The sequence below is a fragment of the Dromaius novaehollandiae genome, chromosome Z (genome assembly GCF_036370855.1).
Source record: "Dromaius novaehollandiae isolate bDroNov1 chromosome Z, bDroNov1.hap1, whole genome shotgun sequence".
Lineage (NCBI taxonomy): Eukaryota > Metazoa > Chordata > Aves > Casuariiformes > Dromaiidae > Dromaius > Dromaius novaehollandiae.
Genome location: NC_088132.1, coordinates 43538624 through 43565101, shown reverse-complemented (window position 1 = coordinate 43565101; position 26478 = coordinate 43538624).

The window sequence follows — 26478 nt, the reverse complement described above, 5'->3', positions numbered from 1 at the left end:
GCCTCATTTGTATATTTGCTAAATATATATATATATATATATATATCACATCACTCTTCAGCAATGACATTGTGGGTTTACTTCAGCCATAGTGTATGTTGCTAAGTGCACCTTGCAGCTCAAAACATAGTGACCAAAAAAAGCATACGCATAACAGCAGTGTGCAGTAAAAGTCAGAGACACGGTCATAGACATCAGATTGCATCAGGCATACCAGGCCTAGGGAAACACAGAGTTTAAACTGGAAGCTTCAGCGCTATTGAACCACTATTTTGAGCAGCTCTATATACCTTTGCAGTAATGGGTCAGTTTTTTGAACTTTAAGTTTTTGATTGCGTTGGTTAATTGTTTTGATTGCTTTGATTGCTTTTTCTTTGATTGCTAAAATGCCTGATACTATAGCAGCTTCTCAAAAGAGTATGCAGAGAAAGCCTGAATAAACACATACTTAGAAATATGTGCCTACTTGTGAGTCTCATTGTTACAGCTCTCAGTGGTATCGTTATTGGTGCCAGCTGTAAACTTGGCCTTCATTCTTCCTTGCTCCATGTACAATCTCCTTAATTTTTGCATGCCTTACAATTACACGTTCAACAAGAAGATGTATTTATTAATTTTCTTGGTTGGTGTTTAAGGATATGCATATTTTGATAAAGGAAATCTAGACTTGTACCATTCCAGTACAGATTCATCTCCTTCCTCTGTTGAGATGCGTCTTCTGCTAACAAAGCTGTGTATTTTGCAGTATACCTAAAGAACAGATTTTTAATTTAATTGAAATATCTGAAATGCCTATTTCTGAAATTAGTTTCTGACTTGGATAAAACTGTAATTAAAATATTCCCATTGTTATAGGACCATTGTCATGAACTGTCATCTTGCTGACTGAATAGAAATTGGTTGAACTGTTCATTTAGAATAATACTCCTTTACTGTTATTCCATTCCTAGATATAAAATTCTTCACAGATCAGTTGCAGCTACTGTGAATGTAGCAGCTATTGGCTAGTAAACACCATCAGTTAATCCTTTTCAGTTTTAGACTTTTAATTGTTTAGCATATACAGGAATTAGTATTCATTGTTCACCTTGTGTCATGCGTCACCTAAATCACAGTGTTTGGTTTATCTGGGAGACCAAAACTGTTAAAGTCAGGACCACAACAAACAGTTTAAATATTTAGATGAATACTTATTGTGCTGGGATTCAGGTACGTCATGGCTGTCTGCACTTTCACAAGTAAGGAATAACATGACCCCACAAATCAAATCATTTTATTCTAAGCTCTACTATTGTTTAAAAAAACCTTAACAGATTTATTTTTAATCCGTGTGGCTGAAGGTATAGAAAGTAAGGAGATTGCTATTAATTTGCTTCTGAACAGAGAAAAAAATGGCCATTAAAGCTATGTCTCAAACTGGGAGACATAAGGTCACCCCTCGGCTCCTACTTTTGCATGCTCATCTGGGCTGTGCTTTGATTCTCTGTGACAATCCCTCTTTGCCTCCTTCCAAGCCTCCGTTTCCTTATGAAGGAAGTGAGGGCAGAGAGGCCCCAAGAGAGTTGTGGTGTGCCTCAGCCAGCTGATCTGAACCCCTGGGAGACCATACTCAGGACAATTGCAGTTCCATACTTGGCAGTTTAGACAGAGGAAATTTATCTGCTTAAATTGTCTATTTAGACTACACATGTGGAAGATCCAGTGTGGAAGGTGTATTTGTCTCTCACATGACTTCTGGTTAGTCATCAACATAGCTAACAGAGGGAAATCAGTTTGCTTTTTCTCCTCCAGGATAAGTTTGGAAGTCACCACGACCGAATGCAAAATCCTAATTGGTCAGGAGAAGTAAAAGGGGGCTTTTAGGCTGTGGCCAAGAATATAACCCTCAATGTAAGGATTCTGTTTAAGGGTCTTTTCTGTGGCTTCTTTACCTCTGAGAAAGAGCTTTCCAATAGTGGATTTTCTGTGAAGAGGTGATCTATGGGATACTCTTACTGAAGCAGTAAATGACAATAAGAGAGCTTGGGTGAAGCTCACTATGTTCAGACACTTTCTAAACTGAAATTACTACAGTTAGATCAGTTAATAGAGCCCAGACAAAACTGTGTAGGGCTCTATAATGAGTCAGAGACAGGCCTTGTCTTGGAACGCTTGAGATTTTGCTGTCTACTGACTCCAGAATGGGTGGACTGGTGAAGATGAGGGTACTATAAGAAAAAACATTTTTTCCACTGCATGTTTTCACTGGAAAGTCAGGAAAAAGTTGTTGAGAAGGTTTTCTTTATCATTTATTTTTTCATTTTTGCTTTGTTTTCCAAGCTAGAGTTGCTTTCTCTTTTTACCACTGAAATCTTCTGTGTTTCATCCCCTAATTCAGTGCAGAGAAGTGCACAAGATAAGAAAAAAATCTTGATTGCAGAAATTGTCATTAGAAACTCAGTCTTAAGATATGTTTAAGATAAAGATCTTAAGATAAACATCTGTGGCAGTTTAAGCTACTACTGCCCTCCAGCTGCTTGTTACTACCGTTAGTATGGGCTGCTGCTCACACAGCTGTGCTAATCAAATTGTTTTTTCATTCTACTCTCAACAATATCGGCAGAGTTAACAGGTTTGAGCTAAATTGGTTGATTTGACCTGAAGAGGACTAAAAGTCACACGAACTTTTCTGTTGACAGATCTTTTGGGGCAGTAACCTTCAGAAGAAAGGAACAATAACAAACAACTGTGTATTGTAATATCTTATGTCATTGCAGCTGTACCTGGAAGAAAGCATCTGGCCACAGACTTTGTTTTTAAAGAAACATGAGACTGTTTGAATCCAGTCTTTGATACCATTGACACAGTTTGACAAAAAGACCACTGATATGAGTACTACTTGACCATCCCTAGTACCCAAGAACTAATTGGGTAGGAATCAACCCAGCACTTGTTGACCCTAGTGGGGGTCTTTCCTGATAACTGCTTAGGTATTTTGCCAGGGCAGTGTTGAGACACTGCATGCAGCAGGCCATGGCCTGCTCTGTCAAAGCATCTCTCAGTCTCCAGGATTGTAAATCTAGCATTATTCAAAAGCAGAAATTCAATTTTTAGACATTCCATGTTTGTGAAGTGGACAGTGAAAACTACTCACAAGTGGTCCAAAAATTTTGCTTTGGGAATCTTCTGTCACATTATAGGAAAGTGTTTTCTTAGAATCCATTATTCAGGCATAATATTTGGTATCTTTCAAGCCATCATATCCTTTCCAAATGATATTTGCAAAGGTCTCAGCCAGCAAAAAAGAAATGACTCGCACACTGAAGTCATTTTTTTGGCCAGAGTATTACACCTCAAACTCAGAGAATGCTGCTGAAGGTGGCCTAATGAAACCTTTAACTCATAGAGAATTACCTATTTAATACCTTTGCTCAGGGCAGTTGTGTTAGGAGGTTGCCAAATTGTTCGTTACTAATCTTTTTTAGAGGAGGATATCCTAGAAATTTTTATGCAACAAGCTTCATCAGATTAAAACTCAGAATAGAAAATTTCAGAAGAGCTGAAAGACACTAGCCTTTATTACACTAAGGTTCAAAACACAAATGGCCATTGTTGGTAAGTCCACATAATTTTCAATAAGCATTTTCTTCATTTACCGTTCTCTAGTATTAGCTGGCAATTTAGATTGTAGTGGTCAACTGAAAGCAATAAAATTAAACAGAGAGAGAGAGAGAGAGAGAGAGAGACAGAGACAGAGACAGAACCCAGATTAGCAATAGCTTTTTAGTGAACAGACTTCAGCTGAGTGCACATTTGGTGATATATATACAATAGACCTACTGCAAAGAAATGTTTCATTTGTATAAGGGAATGAGAGTCAGAAACTCATAAATACTAATCAAATTACTTGCTGGCCAGATTGCCTAATTGCTATTATTCCATTTGTGAAACAGGAATAATACAATTTAGAAACTTCTGAGAGTTTTTGGAAGAGTAATCATTAAAGCCTGTAAGACACTTCAAGATGCAGTGTTCTATACATGTTAAATGCTGTTATTTTGTGGCCTTTAAATCTCCAGCAAAAGTCTGCATTGGATTATTGTTTTAGTGCATCCTCTAGCATACCTTACTGGCAAGACAGAAATACCAGCTCCTGGCTGCAAAGAGCTAAATGTCAAATATTCTCAAGATAGAATAAACAAGGAAAACAGGGATATGAAAGGAGAAGGTAGAATCTTACATCTATTACTAAAAAGCCAGCATAAAGCCCTTGTCCTACCAAAGTCAAAAAGAGTTCTTGTCTTCCAGTGAAGATGTAATTTCTGCCCAATTACAATTAATCTGTTTAATGTAATATTGTGGGCATTTCTTTTTAATAGCTCAGCAACAGTATTCTTCAGCCATTCTGTGCATCTGAGCAGAGTATTTATCATGTCTCCACTTTGCCTATGAAGACTCCAAAGTGTCTTCCTTTATAGAACTCTCTCATTCTGTCTTTTGGCTGAGAGTTTCTGCTTGTGGATAACATATTATGCTTAGGATGGCAATCCACAGTATCCATGGGTCATGTGGGCTGTTTTTGTCATATTCTTGAAACTTTCTATCAAGATTTTTGACTTACAGATTTGTTGTATTAAATCCTGTCATGGTGATTCTTACATTAGCAGTGTACACATACAAATGAACTAGATGAGGAAAAGAATATAGGCCTCATCCTTTACATTAGGGAATTTCAGACAAGACTCATCTAGTACATTTGTGCAAGAATACTTTGGTTTGTTTAATTCAGACTATACAGGTGTCTGTGAGTTCAAGAGCTACATTAATATTAAATGAAAAAATGTCCTTCTCTATTTAATATTCCCAAGAAAATATTCTTTAAAAATTCCTCACCAGAATCAAATCCAAGTTGCATCAGAGACTTAACTCACAAAAAATGAAATTGATAAGAAACAAAACAATTCAGGGGATTACATCCTGGCAGCAGCTCCTAATTCTGCCTATGAGGGCACTTATGCCATGAGTCATTAGATACAGGTGATACCAATGAACTGATTAGTGGTCCCTTTATCAGTGTTAGTCTTTGCTCTTAGCTCCTTAGATTTCTCTACTGTGCCTTGAAGCAGCTGGAAGAACCCAGCTGGTGCCACAACCTGTGCTTCTATTTCAGCTCTGCCGAAAGAAAGCCAAGGCAGCAAGTGTGGAAGTCGTAAGAGGAAGTATGCCTTCAGTGGGCCAAGTCTTGGTGTGTGAAGGGTAAGCGAGGACATGGCATCAGGGCTCCTAATGTGAAGCAGGAGGGTATAGGAGACTGGAACATAAGTTTGGGTCTTAATTTGTAGCAGTGGGAACTGCAAGAGATGGGTAGAGATAGATAAGGATGTGGTTTTGAAGGCCTCATTTTTGGGGTGATGGAGGAAGTAGGAGAGTGGCTGAGGATGGAGGATGTTAGTCTATAGGCTCATCTCTTTCTCACTGTGTGTGTGTGAATTTTCATTAGGTAGGAGCTATTGCTGCTGTTACAAGTGTGATACCATTGCAAAATAATACTGGGAACTACTAAAGTACTCTAGTTTCACTGCCTTGAGTACTGCGCAATGTAGAAAATGGAGCTAATGTAGCGGTGGGTTCAATATTTAGAAGCTCTTCTAGATACAAGAGAAAAATGAAGAGGACTAATTGACTAGCACTTCTGCTTGTTCTGTCTTTTCCTCCCTTCATATTGATCCTGGAGAAAGTTCATGTTTTATGCTCTTACAGAAGCTTCAGAGTGACTTTGAATCATATTTGTTTTAATGGCTTTTATGCTGGATAAGAAATATCGTAATGCAGTGTACTCTAACTCTATCTTCTGTCCTTAGACTGCCTCCAATGCAGAGAGAATCATTTCATCCCATTTAAATTACCACCAAACTCCATTTACAGTGCTTCAAGCAGAGCAGCTTTCAGTCTATAATTTTGGACTAAGCTTTGTCTCTCAAGCATATAGGGCTTTAGTACATCTTCCAAGGACTGTATCTAAAACTGTTTCAGTTATAATTGGGACTTCTGCTAAATAAGGAAGAGCCTTTTGTTTTGTTGTCATTTTTTGCTTACAACATAAATCTTACCAGTGCAGACACATCTAGCACAAAATATGCCAGCCTGTAAACTGGGAAAAGCTATGCTCATCAAGGGTGTGGAACTCTGCACACTTATGTACGATTGTCTCAGACAAATGGTCAGGTCACAAAACTAAAGGCATTAAATCCTCCTGTCTTTCATAACAAGGCTGCAGCTGATGACTTTTTGCAGGGGCAACCCAAGTTAAAACCAGGATCTGGAGCGCTCTGTCTGGATGCACTGTTTTCCTTTAATAAAGATGTCACGTTTTGTCACTTTGAAAATGCATTTCTATTACAAATATTTCCCAGGAACAACTTTAAGCATCTAATAAACATCAAATCAATTCATCAGTGACTTTATTTGTAGCTATATATTCTCTATGGCATCCTTTAGGACAAATTAAAATTCGCAATTTTTTGATAAGCAGCTTGGGTGAAATGTGTCATCTTCTCTTTGATTTACAGTAGGTGAAGTGTGCATAAAACAGCCATCCAGAGAGCTTGTTTAGCTCACGATTTCTCTGCATTTCTCTTTATTCTTATTGCTGAGCTTGTAGTCATAGCGGGCTCTTAAGACCTCAAGTTGCAACAAACTAATGTGTCAGGTTTTTGGTTAAAATAAATGAGTTGAGTTTCTCCCAGAGACAGCAGCTTTTCAAATCTAGCTTTATCACCCATTCTGCTGGTATTTTTATCTGACTGGGGATGACATACCTGTACAGGCTCTTCTTTTTATCCCTTCTTATATTTCAAAGCTTTTTTCTGCCTCAGACCTGACATTGACAATCCTTTTGTGTTTTCCTCGGTGCCTCAGAGGCTAATGGTCCAGCACAGTAACTGAACCTTTAGAAATTTCTTCTGTACCTCTGCAAAGGTTGCTTCAGTATGGGCCACAGAGCTGTCGCCATGAAAAGTGAGAGGCCCCTATGGTTAAATATTCCTTAGTGTTTGTGTTTCTGAAAGCAACAGCAGAATGGGTAAATGGATTTCTTTGAACTACCGGAGTGCATTACAGCTGTACACAGTTTTCCTGAGGTTCTGTGATGGTGTAAAGCTGTGATAGGAAGCTGGCTAATTCTCCTTACTTACTATGGGTGATTTATTTGATGAAAGAGTTGATAGTTAACAATTTGAAAAAATCAATTATTTGCAAGTCTATTAATGTTAAATACTTAAGCATCTCATATGAGCATGTAATTTAAATGCAATTAAACAGTTATTAGGTGTCAAATATCAATTAATGATTGAAGGAGCTTTCATATTTAATAACTGAGTAGAAATCTCTGGGCTATTGTGATGACCACAGTGAACTGGAAGTTCACTACACATAAAACATTTGTTTTTAAAATGCCTCAAAAACCCAAAATCTCCATGCAGCTTGCTGTGAGCTAAATTTCTTTTTTCAAAATGCAGTTAGGGCCACCTCCTGCAAATACTGTCAGGAATAGTCTGCTGACTGTAATGGGACTATTCAAATTAATCAGTGCTACTTACAAGGGTAAAAGCTTTGCAAGTTATAGACATTCATCTTTCTGGAAAGCAATAACATTTTTATTTTATGTGACTATCTCTTTCTTTTCAGTCTGTGTCCTGTATCCCTAAGAAATGAAATGCAGGAATCTACTCAGCTGTGAGAGAGAGCATTTGAATTTTTTTTCTTCCTTAAATTATATTGAGCTGAGAAGTTTTTTGGTTATTTTGGAGAAGCCTGTTTTGTGTAAGTCTAGCTATTCATGGTTTCACATCATTTGTCATGTATAGTAATTTCATCAATGTTTTATTAGGAGGACTTGTATAATATTATACTTTGCAATGTTAGAACACATCCTTTCCTCATTACAGATTTGTATTGTACATAAAATATTCAAGTTTTTGAGGTGATCATATGAAAATGTTCCCTTTTTAAAACTGTATCTTCCCTATTTCTTGTCACCCTGCTGACACTAACAGGTATACAGTTTGCTGAGAAACCGAGCAGTGGACCTACACTTCACAGGTTGTTTTATATAAGGACAGTCTGCAATCTGTAATGAGGTGGTTTTTAATGGTCGTTCAGGTGTAGATCCAGTGATTCGTAAATTATCTAGGCTTATCTTTAACTTTTTCCCACAGGAAGAAATGAAGGTGCTGCAGGGAGGTGTTGTAGGTAGAAGCTAAAGATTTTTTTTTGTTTTATTTTGCACTTCTGAGCTGGGAGATGAGAATTTTTCCATTTCAGTACTGACTGGAGATTTCTACTGTGTGGCCTTGTTATTAGGACTGTGAGATGAAGCTAAATTGTTGCCCCAATACTTTTTTCAGGATGAGTGCTGCTAACCCCCTAATGAGAGTCTGCACATGTGAGGTTTGCAACATCAGGGCTTCAGTGCTAATAAGGATGAAGTTGGCATCTGTTTTGTTTTGGTTTTGCCATGTAATTCTGAATGAGAAAAACGGTAACTTGAATTACCTGTTACTATGTATTGTGCTCAACAATCCCTTGTGCTGCTTTAAATGGTAAGTAGATAGTTAATGAGTGAATGGCACAATATCGAGCAATTTAAGCTCTTTACTGTAAGTATTATCAAAAGGAGAAAGCGAATGACTTATTTCTACGGGTGGGCAGATCAAATGGAAACCTCAGCTCCTGGGCAAAATTTGATGTAACAGATCTCTGCTGAGAACTTATTTCCTCTCCTTTCTTCTGCTTTCTTTCGTCAAATTAAAGGCCAGTTTCTAAAATGTTTACTTCCCTCTTTATTCTCTATCCTGACTAGCTGAAGCTGGAATATTTTGAAGAGTAAAGCTCTGTGGCAGGAATGAGAACATCTGAGTCCTGTTCTCAGCTGCAGCAATTAGGTTACATAAGTACTAATGGAAAACAATTAGAAATGAATGATTTAAGAATTTTTTCATTGCATCTGCAACTTGGGGACAGGACTGGTAAGTGAAGTATTATTTTCAGCAGACTCATGGGCTATGACTCAGTAATGTAGATTAATATTTTGAGTATTGAAAATATGCAGAGTAACAGGAGTTGGGAGAGACAAACCATGCTTTGAGACTTATTTGAATACCAAGTAGTGATGAGCATTCAGCATGCAAAGACTACAAATAACTATCATCTTCACAGAAGCTAGTGAACACTATGGGATTTGACAGGCAGATACCTTTCAAAGATACACAGGGCTTCCAGAAAGGGAAAGACAAGATTTTGACAGATTTGATGAGTCCTGTATTGATTGCAGCTGATGTGTCTGGCCACTAAGATGCCTTTCATGTTTTGTTTGAGCAGCTCGACAAACCTATGACATTGGAGAGGTTTTCCTGTTCTTTTATTGTCATTTGGAATTTGCTGTCATGCATTTGGGATCTAGCCCATGTGTTGTAAAGCAGCTGAGGTGTGAAGTTACATAAGGGAAACGAGTGAAGCAGACCGCCTGTGCTCTGCCTGCTACAGAAGATTGTTATGAGTCTTCAAAAGTGAAAGCAGCTGACAGTACAATTGAGAGTAGGCTGATAGGTTAAAAAGCAAATATATCAGCTATAGGCCACTGACTGAACAGGCATGTCCTGCTGTGCTTGCATATCTCTTCACGTTATCTGGCATGTCACCACAGAGGGAGGTGGTTAATTACCATATGATTAATAAATTGGCAAGATTTTACTCAAACTATTGCTTAGGGCATTGCAGACTGGGGAGGAACTCAATACCTCATCCCTTTGAGTTGACAAATAATACTAAAAGACTTTATGGGCCAAACTTCTAAAAAGTAGCTCCTGTGTGTCTAGAAATCTGCTTGCATTCACATTTATTGACTACTGTTACAGGCATGCCAATGTGCTTTGACTTTGCCCACACAAAATCTATCACATGCAAATGATGCTGCCTGGCAAATGCACATGCAATTATACACATTGACAAAGTGGGTTTGGTTTGAAAACCTTTTGAAATATAATCCAGAATGACATTTAGATCGACATGAATTCACATGACTTGTTTGTTTTTTGTGGCCTCACGTGTTTCCAATGGTAAAAGACCTTTATTATCAGCAGAGCTCTGAGAATACTTGGGCTGAAGGGGATTTTATGAGGAAGCTGTACTTAGGCACTGAAGCAGACATAATAACACCTCCCCCTCCCCCCCCCCTCCCCCGAAGAAAAGATCTGGGGGGACAAATGGGGAGGGAAAAAGCATAAGAACTAATAATAAATCCTTTTTTGAATGCAGCAGGAGCAGAAAATGAGCCAGAGAATCCATATGACCAAATGCAGGTAAACTATAAGAGGAGAAGATCAAGCCCAAGTGAAAAAGTGAGATGAAATTTTTGCACCTCTGAGTGAAAAAGTGAGATGAAATTTTTGCACCTCTGGTTTATCTTGAAAGAACTTGGTTCTGTCACAAGTCACCTTTTGTAAGAGTTACAGTGGAGGAACCAAATTGTTTCAAACTGAATTGATAATACAAGACAGTATAGAACAAATCGCCAAAATAAATAATAACATATCATGACCACATGAAGAGTTTAGGGGAGCTCAAGAATCAAACAGCTGAGTTAGTAAACTGTAGTGTGTAGTAGCTTGATTAAAGCTGCCTTAGTGTCAGAGGATTATAGGATGGTTAATGCAATGCCTGTTTTTGAGAGAGGTTCCAGAAGATGTCATGGAAATGACAGACTAGTTGCACCAAAAGTATTACCGGACACTGTTCTGAAAAACTGATATGTTGTTTATAAAAATAAATGGTATGTACTAGGGAAGAGTTAAAGTAGATATTGCCTTGAAAAAATCTGTTGGAGTTCTCTGAAGAAGACTGTAAGCATGTACACAGGGGATATGCAGTTGATATGGTCTGCTTGGATTTCTAACGGGTATTTGACAAGGTCCCTTCTCAAGGGTTCTTAAAGCAATTCAACTGTCATGGGATAAAAGGGAAGGTCTTCACATGTTTAAATGATTTAGAAGATAGGAAGTAGAAAGTTGGAATAAATGGTCAGTAATCTCAAAAGGGGGAGGATCAGCAGCAGAGTTGCACAGTGTGTGTGCTGGGCCTACTTTGTTCATAAATGATCAGGGAAAGCAGATGAACAGGAAGGCAACAAAGTTTACTGATGGCATTAAATAATTTAATGTAGTAAAGACAAAGGCTGGTTGTTAAGATCTGTTCAAGGACTGGGTAATAAAATGGCAGATTACATTTATCTACATGAAAATTCAAGTCATTAACAGAGGCAGGCCAATAGTCCTATTTTTAGAAACGGCCTCCAAGTTGCTTTTACATTCAGGAATGAGATCTCAGTGTAATGCTCAATACAGACACACACATATACAAAAAGCAAATAGTGTGTAGGGAGTTACTAGGAAAAGAATAGACGGAGTGTTATCTTGTCAATTGACAGAGCCATGGTGCAAAGCTCTCTTCAGTTTTTGTTCCCTCACTTCAAAAATAGTGCAATAAATTAGAAGAGATACAGAGAAGGGTTCCAAGATGCCCAAAGGTATAGAATTGCTTCTGTATGAGGTGTCATTAAAATTGACTAAGGTGCTTTCTTTATTGTGGAAAAGATGAAATTGTAGGTGGCATAGAGGTAAACAGAGATGAATTATTGTTTGGGGAGTTCCTTTTGATTTGTTTACCATCTTTTCTAGTACAAAAATATGCTAACTTCAGATGAATTTATCAAGTTGACAGCTTTAAAATAGATGGGAGGAGGTGACTCTTCACACAATCTGTAGTTAAGCTATGGAAGACCTTTCCACAGGTTGTTCTAAACCCTCAAAATATACGTGAGCTCAAGGTGAAACTGAACAAATTTGTGGAAGAAAAATTCATCTGGGAGTGTTAATAGAGGGACATACTTCTAATTCAAGGTGGACCTGAATGTGATTTTCAAGGTATTAGGAGAACTAATTCATGATTTTGCCATTCTCTAGACATCTGTTGACCACTATTGGAGACAAAATTCTGAGCAAGATAGGTATAGATTGTTCTTAGATTTATTAGATTCTTTGGTTCTGAATGGTAACTGAACAATAAAGTCTCAAATACTATAGGAAGGGGAATTGCATTGCCCAATTTGGGAAGTATTTTGTGGAGAGACATTGAATATATTCAAGAAAGTCGTACTGGAGGAATTTTACTGCTTCTGCTTCTCCTACCATTTAAAAATAGAGGCTACAATTCAAACTGTAGCCAATAGATGAAATTCTGCTTTGTGTCACACTGAAGTAAATCTGTCATAAGTTAACTGAAGTCTTTGTGGTAAAATGATGTCTTAGTAAAACCTTAGGTCTTTGGGTGAAATTTCCTTCGAAACTTAGGAAGAGAAGTAGCACAAGACATAGAGGAAGCCTTTGAACAGCCCTAATAGTTTGTCAAGTTAAGAGTAGTACAACAACAAGATTCTTGGGAGCTTCCATTAGAGGACCAAGAGCTTCCTGGCAGCCAGAAAGCCTGGAAAGGGCAACAGCAGCCTTGTGGCTTGCTTGCTTCTAGGCCATCCCTTCAATTTTCAAGAGGTACTATGGTATGTACTCGGCAATTTATCACACCTAAAAAAAGTAAAATAAATCAAGCACATTAGATATCTACTGGTACTGCTGAGAAAGGAGTCTGGCCCAGTCATTGTAGTCAGCTGTGCAAACAATAGCTATCATATGTGATCAGATTACCTGCCAGAAGGATCTGATGAATTACCTGACTATGCCTCCATTATTCATATCTTACTCACAGCACTGCTTAACTGTGCATAAATACTGGAAGCATACTATGCCTTCTATATGAAATAGATATGAATGGAGTCATTGTCGCATCTTTACATGTCAAAGGTAAAACTGTATTTAAAACCATTTGTAATACCAGTTGCTGTTCGGTCACATGCAAAAATGATTTTTTTAATAGGCATTGAGACTTGGATCACACTGCTACTACATGCAGGTTTAAAGTTAGAGCTAATTGGAAAGCAGTATATAGCTCCTGTTTGCTTTTTTGATAGGAAAACATTCTGATATTTACTATTTATTGACACAAGTATGTGGGGATTTTCCTCAACACATGAAGAAGGACTTTAGGGAATTATTTTAATTAAAAAGTCAGAAAACTTAAAATGAAACCATGTTGAGTGACATTTTTTTCTAACTCTAAACTTTTAACTCTAAGTTCAGTGCTGTATTTTTGAACTGCTCTGCTTACTGCTTATTTCCTGTGAACAAGCAACGATTCAGTCAGTGCCAACTCTTCCAAAGCAACAAAATAAGAATTCACTTAGTGTAGAAAAATGTGAACCAGATGGGAAGGACATGTCCCAGTTTGCCTACAATTAGCATACCTATCAAATATATATATATGTGTGTGTGTGTGTGAGATTTCAAGAAAAAAAAAAGAGGAAACTTATGCTACAGAACTCAAATTTTGAGCAACATTAAGAGTAAGATTTATAGCTTGTGGGCGTTGCAGGACCATTTACTGGGATACAGTGGATCCTACAATGTGATTAAGCTTCCCGTATTTGTCTTATGGAAGTGGCATTTGTATGTACAAATAGGGGAATTATGCATTATCTGATCTCCTTGTACATTCAGGTTCCTAATCTGAATGTACAGATCTCTGGCTGAACACACAAGTATCTCTTCTGTCAGATTCATGGATTTAACGTATTTGCATGCAGTTCTGCTGTACAGAACAACAACATTCACTTTGTATCTACTCTGATGTGCTTTTTGAAAGATTAGGGGGGGGTCACACTATTGACTCTGTGGTGTGGCTGCCTGGGGACAGGATTAGCAGAGAAAAGACTATTTAGAGAAATGTGCTTTTACCTTTTTAAAGGTATAGGAACTGTTCTGGCTTAGATGAGCCCTGCTCACATGAGGAGGTTTACTTATGCTTACTGTGGTATAATATCTTATTCCCTATCTGCTAGAATTCTGGAAGAGCTTTCCCCAATGGTCTCTGGAGCATGGCATTTCAAAGCAGGGAACTTCCATCTCTAGGGAAATTACAATGCTGTAAGAAAGCTTTCATTTTGACTCAGAATAAAATAATAGACATCTTTGAAATTTCCCACAGAAAGGAACTGTACTGGCTTCATTTTCAGACAACAAGACTAAGCAACACATCAAAAATGCCCAGGGAATCCCCCACGCTGAGAAGCAGTTGCGGGAGCTGGCAGAGCCTTGGCTGAACATGGGGCTAGAGAACTATTGGATTTCTATCAGCAGGTGAGGGGGGAAGTAGGAAGCCCTGAGAGGGCAGTCTCGTGGGGGGGCTCTCAGGGCTGCTGACTCCCTTCTGAAAACCAGTCATCTGGACTAAACACTTCAGTTAGAGATGGGAGCTCCTGGGGCTCTTCACTTTGGGAGCGTGGGTGTCCTGGTGCTCTCAGCTGGGAGCTAATCTGCACGGCAGGGCTGCTTTGCAGATTATCCCAGTAGCCCAATGGGTGAGCTGGCAGAAAGCAGGCAGGCTTCTTGTGGAAATTTATTGAAACTGAAATGCCCCTGTGAAACATTCTGGGTTCAGTGTTTCTCCTTTTTTCAGTGAAAACCTGTTCAGTTGGAAAATTCTTGACCAGCTCTTTCTGGAGGCTATAATTTGACTGAATTAGACGTGTACTGCAAGAAATGACAACAGATCATGGGGTGAAAGGAGGAAAAGAAAGCTGCTGTTGGGAGAACAGCTAGCTGTAACATGAAATTCAGATAATGTTTTCTGGGGGTTGTTTTTTTTTTGGTTTTTTTTTTTTTTTTAATGTTGTAGTTTATGTTCTTTCCTGTATTTTCAGGCATGCAGCTCTAAATCACAGATCAGTGGTGTAATGCAGGAAAGCAACATGAATTATATTATAGATTACAGGGTTTGGGGGGGGTTGTTGTTTTTGCTTGGAGTCAGGTAAGAGTTTGGACTGGATTTATTTATGAAATACTATTGATGTTTTCTATTTCCAACAAATGCATTATAGAAAAATCTTATTTCCAAAATAATACTAAATCGTATTCCTGTTTATATATAAATGTGAAAGCATTGTGGAGAACATTTTTACGAGGACAGTTAGAGATCTGGCCACGTAACTCCCTGGGGGTTTAAAAGATGTTGCTTTGAAAACATGGTCTGGTATGTTTTGGTATCAGCTGCCCAGAATATGTTCTGTTACAATTTAGTAAGGGATCACATGTGCTCATTTTCTTAGAAAAAACGGGTACCTGGGTGCCAGAATGTGACATTACTTGCCCAGATAGGCACCTGCTTTTGAAAGTTAGGAATGTTGTATGAAGTTGTCTTTAAAGCTCAAGCTTTGGACATATGCGCACTGATTACAATGATTTTGAGGGAGAAATGACTTCAGGCTGTCTTGCTTGGAAAAGATTTAGTGTGGCTGATAGAGTAACTGCCTTGAAATGGTTAATCTGTTGCAGGTGTGCATTTACTTGAGCATATTTAGCTTTCTCTGTAGTTCATCCAGCTTTTAAGCACTGTTCGCTCACAGCTTGCAGGCTTGTGCTCCAACATGGGTTAACAGCATGGGTTCTATTATGAGCCTCCTTGGCAGCAAGCAGGTAAAAGCCAAACTTCAAAACCATTTTCCTTTGTCGGGAGAACCCCTAAAGGAATTTAGAGGAAATGGTGTGTCTGTCTGACATAGTTACAGTCAGCCAGCAGTTGGGTGTCTCAGCAAGCAGCACTGCAGTCACTCCATAATTTGTGTGCTACACGCCTTTAAGGCTATGAAGTGGTCTGTATGATGTACAGCAATAGCTGAATTGTTAAACAGAAGGATTGAATGCACATTAATGCGTGCAGGGATTCATCTGGATTGTGTCACTGATGTGGTATGTATGTGACCTATGCAAAAGGGAATACGGACCACTTGTTTCTATAAGAACTGTGAAATATTTTTTTTCTGAACTCTGCCCCATCAGATGTATTTATAATTTTATAAATGTGTATACTATAATACAGAGTCTGTGCCATTTTATGATAGGGTTAAGGTCTGAGCAAAGAAATATATGTAAAGTGTAGTCTGAGTTAAAGAAAGGGCTATATGCCTGTATCTCCAGGTGTCATTTGACCTACATATTCTAGCAGATTTCAGGACTGAAAGGAAATAAACTTGCTGTTAAAGGCATTATGGCTTGCTTACATTATGACTGGCCTCGGTTACACTTCTAGCACGTGAAATAGTGTCGCAGCCACTGCAACACAGACCCCTAACAGCACTTAATCTATCATGGGACCAGGCAGAAAGGAATATAGGGAGAGCTGTCTGAGAAGCAGAGGTGAGGAGTGTGCCTGTCTTCTCAGCAGCATGTAGCTCTGAGCACTTTTACATTCTTTATGTGCAGGCGAGAGCAGGCTTACTCCAGACTCTAGAGCACTCTGCAGGAGGTGAGTAGAAGCACGTCCTGAGCCATCGCACGTGCTTGGCCTTCAGTTCTTATGATTTGGGCATACCTAACATAGGTGAGCTCGGGAATTCAACAACCCAATTAGCCAGGAAGCACCCTGAACTCTGCTCTTAAGCATCACATAAACACTGAATTTGAACTACAGCCAGAAACATGGTTGGAAATGTGGTGGTTATAAAGCTCAGTATGCTAAAACTTGCTTTTGACTTGGTAGTGAAGCTTACCAGTGGCTGACCAGCACTCAATCAGCTGTCTCTGGTGGAAGGGTCCTTGCTGAAGAGTCCAATTTACTTTACAGCTGCTCCTCCCTCAGAAGAGCTTTCAGGAGAAGACAGCAGCAGTGCTGTTTCTTCAGTAGACAATTCATTAGGGGGATGACCTTAAATAAATAAACAAAAATCAGTGCCTGGTTTTCAGGATTTTCTGCAGCTCATGGAAGCATTTACTGTACTGCGTTCTGCACCATCACAGAGGGCTTATTTGTACTTGACAGTGTCTATTTTGTGCAGAGATAGGCTTCTCTGAAAATTCGTAACTACACAACTGTTTCTGTAGAGTGATCTTCACAAAACATAATTTTTTAAAATTCGGACTGAAATACATACCATAGAAGTAAATATAAAAATATTATTAGTTACCTGATAATGCCATAGAAATACTAAGTATAAGAATAATCTTTATTATCACTATACTGTAACAAAGGTAACAAAAATGAATAATGAAAATGTATTAGCACAAGACTAATGCCTGTGCTTCTCTTCCATATTCTGTACTGTGCTATCTGCATGGGTACAAAAGTTAGGTATATGGCACAACTGTACTAAATTTGTTAACCGCTAATTTGTGTTTGACATCTCTTCCATGAGGGCATTCTATCCGGATCTAAATACTTAAGCAGAAAGGGTTGTGTTCTAGAGGTAGATGATGCTTTGCTTTTAAAAACAAGCCCTATTTTGAACACATTTGTCTGGCTGTAACTTATGGTACTGGCTTTTACTGCAGTTGGAGAATGATGCTGCCAGCTTCCACAGGTGTGGTCCCGAGGTCTGAGTCCTCTCAAGGAGAGGCAGTGTGGGGTAACTCGGGCACTCTCCTCTGAAGAGTTGTCAGTTTGGTGCCTTTCACAGGAAATAGTTTGCTTTAAATCTTTATCCTGAGAGAAATGGTGGTGGCTGGGGCTGTGTAAAATCAGAAATATTGCCAGCCCTTCAGAGTAGTGAAGGGAGAAATAGTGCTGCCTCCTACCAAATGGATTGTGTAAAAGTCTCTGAGAACATTAATATCAAAAGCTAAACCATGGCACAAGCACACCTAGTGCTACAGTTCATATACGGTTTCTTCTGTTTCAAATTCAAACACTTTTAAAGAGAAACATAGAAGGACTTTTAACTTATCAAAGTGCTTGTGCTTCACAGGGCTTTTGTGTATGTGTATGTTCCTGGCTGTTGCCTATTTCTCTCTCTCTTTTTTTAAATTTCCTTTGATACAATGCTTGCTTTTCTCTCTTGGTTTCTATTGAATTTCTGAAGAGCCATGGTAGTTCAGGAAGTTTTTCTCTTGCTCATCCAAGACTAGGCCAGAGATGCAAGAATTTGTCTGACAGAAAATTAATTGTCACTTGCTTCCTCCAGTGCCTTAAATTCTGTGCAGAGGTTAGAGACGGCAGTTCTGCCTTTGCTCCCTCTAGCATTTTTCACAGAGAGCATGCCCATGCAGTTATAGTCAATTCCATGTAGAGATGCTCAGTTTTTCTCCAAACAAAGCGATACTGGAAGATGGATAGTCACATTAGCGAAATGTTCTCCGGCAGCTAATTAACTCTGCTGACGCCACAGTGAACTGTTGAACTAATGTGACCTTAATGCCTCCGGTATTCAGAGTAGTTTGTTCTGAGCTAACTTGGTTGTCTTCACACTGTACCACATACTCAGGCAGACTAACTATAATCTAGCAGTGATTAATGTATAGCTCTAATAATGATTTCCAGCATTTTAAGCTGATGACCTGCTTACAAAATGAGATTTTTTTTTGAATCTCCTTACCTCAGCTCTCTCTTCTTTCTCTGACTGTAATTGAACACCTTACTAACTCTTCTTTGAGTAGCACTTAACAGTGATATTTTCAAAAGTAAACTTTAAAATTGTCATCTAGATTTCATAACTGTAAAGAGGGCTATGAAATTTTCCATTTCTTAATGTACTGAACAAATCTTGAACAGGCTATGCTCCTGACTTCATCTCCTTGTGAAGCTAGGATATTGGCGAGTTTTGAAAATAAGTTGTCTATTTAGGTACCTACATGTAAAGTAAGTGGCCACAGTTTTTCCACTCACTTCTAGAAAGTGACTGACTTACTAGGTGATGTGGTAGATAGGCCTGTCTTGAAAAATGTCTCATATTTGAATAGGGAAGGATTGCATTTTAGCCGAGAAGTAGTTGCCTTGACCACTTAATTTGCTGTCAATAAGACTGCGGGAGAGAGGTACAAATTTTAGAACCATCAGTACACAAACTGGCATAAAACTTTTAAGATTTCTGCCACTAAAGCAGATACTGTTCTTTCTGAGATGGTTCAAATTTGCAGAGTTCATAACTTACCAAAAAAAAAAAAAAAAAAGTCAGCTGCATTTGTGAAAGATTATTATTGTCTGTCTCCAATTTAGTGCTGACAAAGAGAACTGGATTTGGGGCAGCTGAAAGCTTCCTTCAGTTTACAAATTCTGAGCCAAAACTTTTGTATTCTTCCAAAATGAAAAGATTTTTGAATCTGTTTTTCATAGGACTTTTCTTTAAATCTAGTGAATTTTTGTCTTTGAGTAATCTCCCATGACAACTTGAACTACATTTCCTCACGTGTCAATCACAGGACAGTCTCATAAGTGTTACTTATCAAATGCATTTCTGGGCTCAGAAACCCCCAGATTTTAAGCAAAGCACATGAAAGTGTCTCTAGAGATCATGTTTTTACAGGGGGAATAAATTTAGGATGGACTTCTGATAAAATGGATGGTAACAAAAGGAGCAATAAAAAGAGAGCTGAGCAACTGAGGGCTCAAAGACAGGAAGCAGAAGGAAACTCCCAGATGTAGAAGTTGAGAGGCACCTTGAAACAGGGAGAAATAAAAAGAGGGAAATCTGGCAGAGCTTGTTTGTGTGTGAATGAACCTGCTTAACCTGGCAGGCAGGTTAAAACACTTTCACGGAGCTTAAATAAAAACTTACACTGAGTACCTGAGTTATGTTTTAACATCCCCATTTGAAGAAGCATAATCTCAAGGAAAAATCTGATGCATAAAGTTAATAATATAAAGCCATTTGTGCTATTTTGGGGGGAAGGGGTAACTAATCTTGTTTTTGATCTCTTCAGGAAGTACTCTGGGAAGCTGAAAGATGCTGGCAGTGTGACAGAAGATCACAACCCAGGAACAAGTAGCTCTCCTTTTTAGTTAGGTTAGCTATGGTAACATCCCCTAATACAACCTAAGAGGTCTAAAAACATATGCTTGTTTCCAGCTCTTTGACTGGAGAGGCTTTAGATGAGTTTAGGAACACGTTTTTAGTAAATCTTAGATTTCTTCTTCTAGTTCCCAGAACTGTTAGCAAAGAGACTATTTAGAGACAGTAAGAAATCTGGAACTAGTTAGTCCAAGATAGCTCTGTGGAGTTTTATGAACAAAGTGGGATAGAAAACCTGCAAAGAGTAGCACACTTCTGCATGTGAAGACCAATATTATCTTTTCTCTGCAATATATATATTTATGTATCAAGAAAACAGACAGCTTGGGGGGGAAAATGAAAGTAAACATGTTCTTCCCCCCCCCCCCAGCAGTAGTCAAAAAAGTGTTGATTTTGCTGTAATTTGTTGTCTTAGCCAAGAGAGTAGAAATTAGTATGTTTTGAATTTCTGGATCTAATGAGAAATCCAGATTTTTCTGAGCTACTGAGCACCCAAAATCCCATTTAAGATACTTGTGGATTATCTAAAAATTTAAATATGTATTCAGATCCTTCATTTTAGCTGTATAATGCTTAGTATCTTCATCTGCCAAGCTTTATTTTCTCTACTACAGAACAGTTCCACAAGTTGTATGGCCTTGTGATAATGTCATCTTTAGAAGGTACAAAAATTTTCACTGGATTTATGTCATTTCTATTATATGAATCAAGTGTAGTTACAGGGAGGCTAGTACCTGACTTCGGAGCAATTTGTTATTGTTTGTTTCTTAGGGTTTCTTTATTTAATTTCTTCAAAGCCAAAAGTTTGCTGCGTAAAGAAGTGAGAAGATACTGGTTTCAAAGTTAATGTAGCTTTATGGGGCTTTAAAAATCTTCTGATTGAAAAGCTGTGCCTCCCTCCATAGGCAAGGAAGATCTTGTTCATATGATGGTCCAAGATCTCTGACTGACCAATACTCCAGAGGCATGTGAGATTACCTTTGACTTTTGAAAATGTAAGCCAAGATTTGTTTGTGCATTTTTTCTTTCTTTTTTTCCAGATGTAAAGCAGGCATAATGGATCTTGCCCCCTTTTGAAAAGTATTTAGAGTACTACGAGTAGAACAGTACTACATGGGTGCTATGTATTGTCAGCAATAAAAATAGTGCTTTTTCATAGATAACCCTTTTCATAAGAACAAGCGCTCCTTACTTTAATTTGTTATAAATTAGATTCTTCTATAATGAAACAATGCCAGTTTAGAATTAATGCCAAAGTTTGTTGGTCCTGTCTTCAAACATTCCGAAGTACTCTGCTTTTGTTAGGGGAAAAACAAATTCTCATGCCCTGGTCCTTTCTAATTTCTGTCTTTTTGTTTCTAGTTGACATTGTGTCATTTCCCCTTCCGTACATCATCCAGCATTTTTTACTCCAAGCTATCTTAAGTGTATAAGCTTAAGAAGACCTCCTTTGACCTTGGAGATATTTTTGCTTTATGTTGAATGCAAATTGCTCCATTCTGTCTCAGAGGGAAATAGGCTTTTATGTGAGTACCTGTTGGAGGCCTTGATTCTCTGTTTGGCATATAATCTAGAAAATGTTGTACAAAATGTTTTGAGCTAAATGAGGAGCATCTGTGGTTCTAAAACAAGGGATATGTGGGTTATAAAATAAAAACTAGTTACCAATGATATGCAAATCTCAGATGGTTCAGAGCTTCCTGTGAGTTGTGAAACACTTAAATACTTGTCTGAAGCCTCTTCAGACATATTCAAACACCTTCAGTCTGTAAGGACAAGATCGGAACAGGATGGATTGTGTTCTACTTCACAGGTAATCCAACTGACCAGGTGAATTAAGGTTATCAGGTTATGATCTTCAAGTTCACCAGAAGCTCCTCGGGAGATTTCCAGAGTATTTTTTTAAGAGAGCATACTTCATTGTTCTACCTTTATTGGGGTCAGTATCCCATTCTTGGGATGCCTCATCACATAAAATAGCTGTGGGAAATGAATGTCTCTGTTCTGTGCTCTACCATCTATGTATTATTGCAATGCATGGTCAGAATGTGCATATGTCATGGTATTGAAGGTGATTATTCTTACTTGTACAGCATCTGAAAATAGCCCTGAGCTATGGTGACTCTCACTAGCTAATCCCCTCAGCACTGTTACAGCACCTTACCACTTCATCCCAGAATATTCTGGTATCACTACAGAAAGTCAGGACTTACTCTAAACCTTATCTGTTGCTGTGCTGTTGCATCTTTTGCTTTCTTTTATAACTCACGTGTATTTTCTTCTTTTCTTGCAATTGCAGTAAGATATTGTGACCATAAATTGTTTTAAGAAAACTGTGCCCCTGTGCTGAGTACTATGCTTTGGAGTATTTCAATAGCTATTCAGTTATACAACAATGTGCTGCCCTTCAAATTCTTATTATTTAAATAATGGGTACAAAGATTAAACTGAACAGACAAAGAACAGCAATAGAAAGAACTTGAAATAGAGAGCTAGAGATAAAAGGAAGCAAGTTTAGAGGAGGTTCCCCTGTAGACAGAATCTGTGGAGGTCTTTACATATGTGTCTATAGTGGTATCTGGTTTTGGCCTTTAAAGCAGCTTGTTAGTATGGAGAGTTACTTTTCTCATTCAATCCCCTACTACACTGAAGATAGGGGAAGACATTCTTAGAATATCCAACAGGATGTACAGCCACCAGAGCAGTGTTACTCAGTGCTTGCTTGTTTGGAGTTCGTAATTATTGAAAGAAAAACATTTTTTTCTTGCTATTGTAATTTTAAATTAGAGTTAATCTTTGGCCTGTAAGAAAAAGAAGACTTCAGATCACTTATTTCCCTCTGGAAAAAGCAGAGTTTATTATAAGTCTGGTATAGTCACTCAACAGAAGATAAAACCAGATCTGTCATCTTATATGACTGCCTTCCTATCACAGCATGAAAGCAAGCGAGAGGGAAAGAAAGGGCTGTCTGTTTGCTCAGCAGTAGTCCATTGGAGAACAGGAAAGGAGAACTCAGCTTAAGTAAAGGTATATCAGACAGCCATGCCAGGAAGCATTTCCAAGCATCCTAAATGAAAGAAAAGGGAGACCCCAGAGTGATGTAGGCAACATTGCCCTAAACACAATTAGTACAGCTGAATCAGTATGAGAGAAATGTACCTTAAGGCTTCAGCTGCTGAAAAGGTCTGAACTCTCTGAGAAAGGCTGTCTACTGGGAACAAAAGCATGGCTTATCAAAATTGCGGTGTGGCAGCAGAAGTGTTACAGGCAGGGCTTTCCATTCATTGTATTTTCAGTTTTGCTACTCTCAGCTGAAGATTTCTGATAGTAGTAACTCTAAGTGAGCAATCTAGCTGCAGATCAAAATATATATTGCAGTGTCTCCATTTCCCATGGTCCATTTCATTCTTGGCTCACATCTGTGGAAGGATCTAATGAAAGAGGATGTCTTTATTTGGTAGTCGATGTACAGGTTACTCACCATGACAATGCTTGCAGTAATAAAATGTAGGCTTCTTTTACATTAAATGTTAGTGATTCCAGGGTTTCTGGAAAGGACACCTCTGGATTTACAACAGATAAGGGTGCAAAGTTTTGTTACTGCTTCATAAAGATGTAAAAATTTGGAGAATTTAAGCATTTTATTTAAACAAAAACTTTTTTTTTCCAGAAGCATAAGCATAGTAGGCAATGCTATGGAATAAACTAATTTGTGTTCATCCAGGAAATGTTAGTATCTTGCTTTTGTGATTTGTGCTGTATGAAGATCCAGTATAGAGCAATATTTGTTGCCTACAGCTTGAAGGAGAACGAAAACCTCACAATGGGATCTAGGGGAAATCTTAGATGTAGAAAGGTTCTGAAAACCTGGCTCAGGCTGAGAAATTCTAAAGGCAAAGGAAAAAAAAATGACCCTGTAAAATGTTTTTTGAATCCCAGGAATAAAGTCAACTTTGATAAGGATTACTTTATAACCCTGACAAAGGCAGGAGAATCTGGGAAATTTTGAAGTTTCCACTTGAAAATACCTTGTGGGAAATGTAGGATATATACAGGGAAGCTTTTAATATATATTGATGCTGTAAAATAACTTTTGCATGTGAAAACAATTGTTTTCCATAAATAGGTAAATGTGTTTATAGACGATAACAGAAGTTAGAGATGGAAAAGACTTTATTAGGTCATCTTCCTGTACCCTTTCAATGAAATAATTTCAGAAAACGGTATACAATTCGAGCTTTCTGAATGGCTGTCAGCAATTTCACACTGATGTCAACAGTGTTTTTCTTTAAAAATTCTCTTTGCTATTAGCAATAGCACTCTAAGCAGTAGTACTCTCTGTGAAATAGTAAGGTTTTTTAATCTTCTTAGGTGATTACAATCACTAGCCTTTCAGCTTTGTGCCTTATATCATCACTTAAACTTTGATTTGATACATTTCCCCCAAAAGGCACTGCCAAGTTGCTTTGTTTTATTTTATTATCACACATTTCTAAAGAACCATCACTAATATATTGATACACAAATGTATCCAATATTGGATTTCTCTCAAAATGGTAGTAGGGCTATATAACCTGTTCTGTACATCAGTCTCTTAATAAAAATGTCAGTTATTAAGTGGAGTCCAGAGACCTCAACCCTTGCTAAGAAAATGCTTCACTAGGACATATGTGTTATACCTTTCCTTCAAAATGGTAAGGTATATAAATACAAGATAATAAAGGCTAAGTCTTTTACCTTCAGGAAGAACCACAGCTACAGAACTCTGTTACAGAAACACTTTCCTTTCATGTTTCATGGTGTGTGAGCCTGTGCTCTGAAAGTAGAAATGTCCCATCTAGGAAGGATACCCCTCCTCTTCTGGATGCAACTGGGAATTGCAGAGTTTTAGTAAGGTATCTAGGCCTCAAACCATTTAGAGTTTGGTAAATGTAAGTTTTAGAAATGCGTACAACTGGGTAGGCAGATAAATGAAGACTGGGACTCTGACTTGCATGTGGAACTTAGCAGGCAAATCTGTAATGTGAGCATTCATTGGATGTGTTTTCCTTTGCAGCTGGCAACATGATCTGATGGAATCTGGTGGACAGTAACAGGGTTGTGGGTTTTTTGTTTTGTTTTGTTTTTTTTCCCCCCAGATTATTTCAATCATAGTACAGTACAGAAATCTCCTTTGGATATAACAGAAGTTGTGGATTACTGTGGGGCAGTCTTTCATTTAACATAAAATGGCATAACTACAATTGGTCTTTCTGGACTTTGACTGTCTGTACTCTGGGAGCCAAACTGACTTTAATGCTAATAACTGTCTGAAAATGAGTAGCTGAAAAGCTTCATTCTAGTCAAGCAGCCAGTGTGGAACAATGTAAACAGTGAGAAAATACTCGTGTCCATCACCTCTATTCCATACCAGCTCCTTGGCTGTATCTTCTGAGTGGTGAGAATCTGTCTGCCCCAGTGCTTCATCATTGGGAAATGTAAGTGTAATGAAGCATTGAAAACTAGCACATGTGGAAATAGGATACTGAAGCAAGGAAGCTACTGATACAGCATAGAGGACACTCTCAGATGGCTACCTGGGGATCTTGTCTGCCTGCAAAGTCAGAGCTAAACTGATCAGAGTTGAGATTGAGAAAGATTCTTCCATCAGGCTAAATTGCTAGGGATGTGAAGGTTTCCTTTTGTCTCCCCTGTTTGTGTTGGGGGGGTGGGGGGGAGGCGGGTTTGAAGCTGTGGTTTTCCTTCTGGGAACCTCTCAGCTCAGTCTTGTGTTGTAATATGGTCTTTTGGCATGCTGCAGGTACATGTGTAATATATGGGACACCAGTCTAGAAAAGCAGTCCAGTGGCCTTTCTGGTCTTGATTTCTGTGAATCTTTTTCTGATGAAATAAACCCAAACATATACCCAGAGAGATGAAGAATCTGTGGTATCTGTGCAATATTCTTGAAAAAACTGTGTGGTTCAAGTTACCATATAATTGTAAAAGATATAGGAAGACTTTGCTTGTATCATCGTTCTAATTGCTGCTAGTGTCAATCAGAAGATTGCATGGAAGTCCTTCAGCCTACTCAGCATAAATCAAACTCTATGAAATCAAAACTGACACTACAAATGGTGGTTGGTTAAGATAGTTGATAATAGGTAACCGTTGGCTAATTGGTTGTACCTTCATTTTCATCTGCTCATTCAAAATGAGACTTGTGATCTTCAACAGCAAGCAAGATTGAATAACTCACACCGGTCTCTGAAAACCATGTGGCACTGCCACAGATATCCACATATGTAACAAAGTGACAAAATTTTTGTCATACCTCTGCAGCTCTGTGTATTTGTGCCTGAGAGGACAGTGTTTTCAAGAAATTGTTGTGCCAGTGCTCTGCTCCCTCCACTGTACAGATGCTTTTATATGACCATAATGGTGCTCCTCACTTGCACCAATTCTACATACAGTTATGCAGGGCAAGTGGCTAGATCACTATAGAGAAAACAAAAACCATCCACATCTCATAGTCTTCATGAATTGTTAATAAAAGAAGAGGCAGCAAATGACGTTTC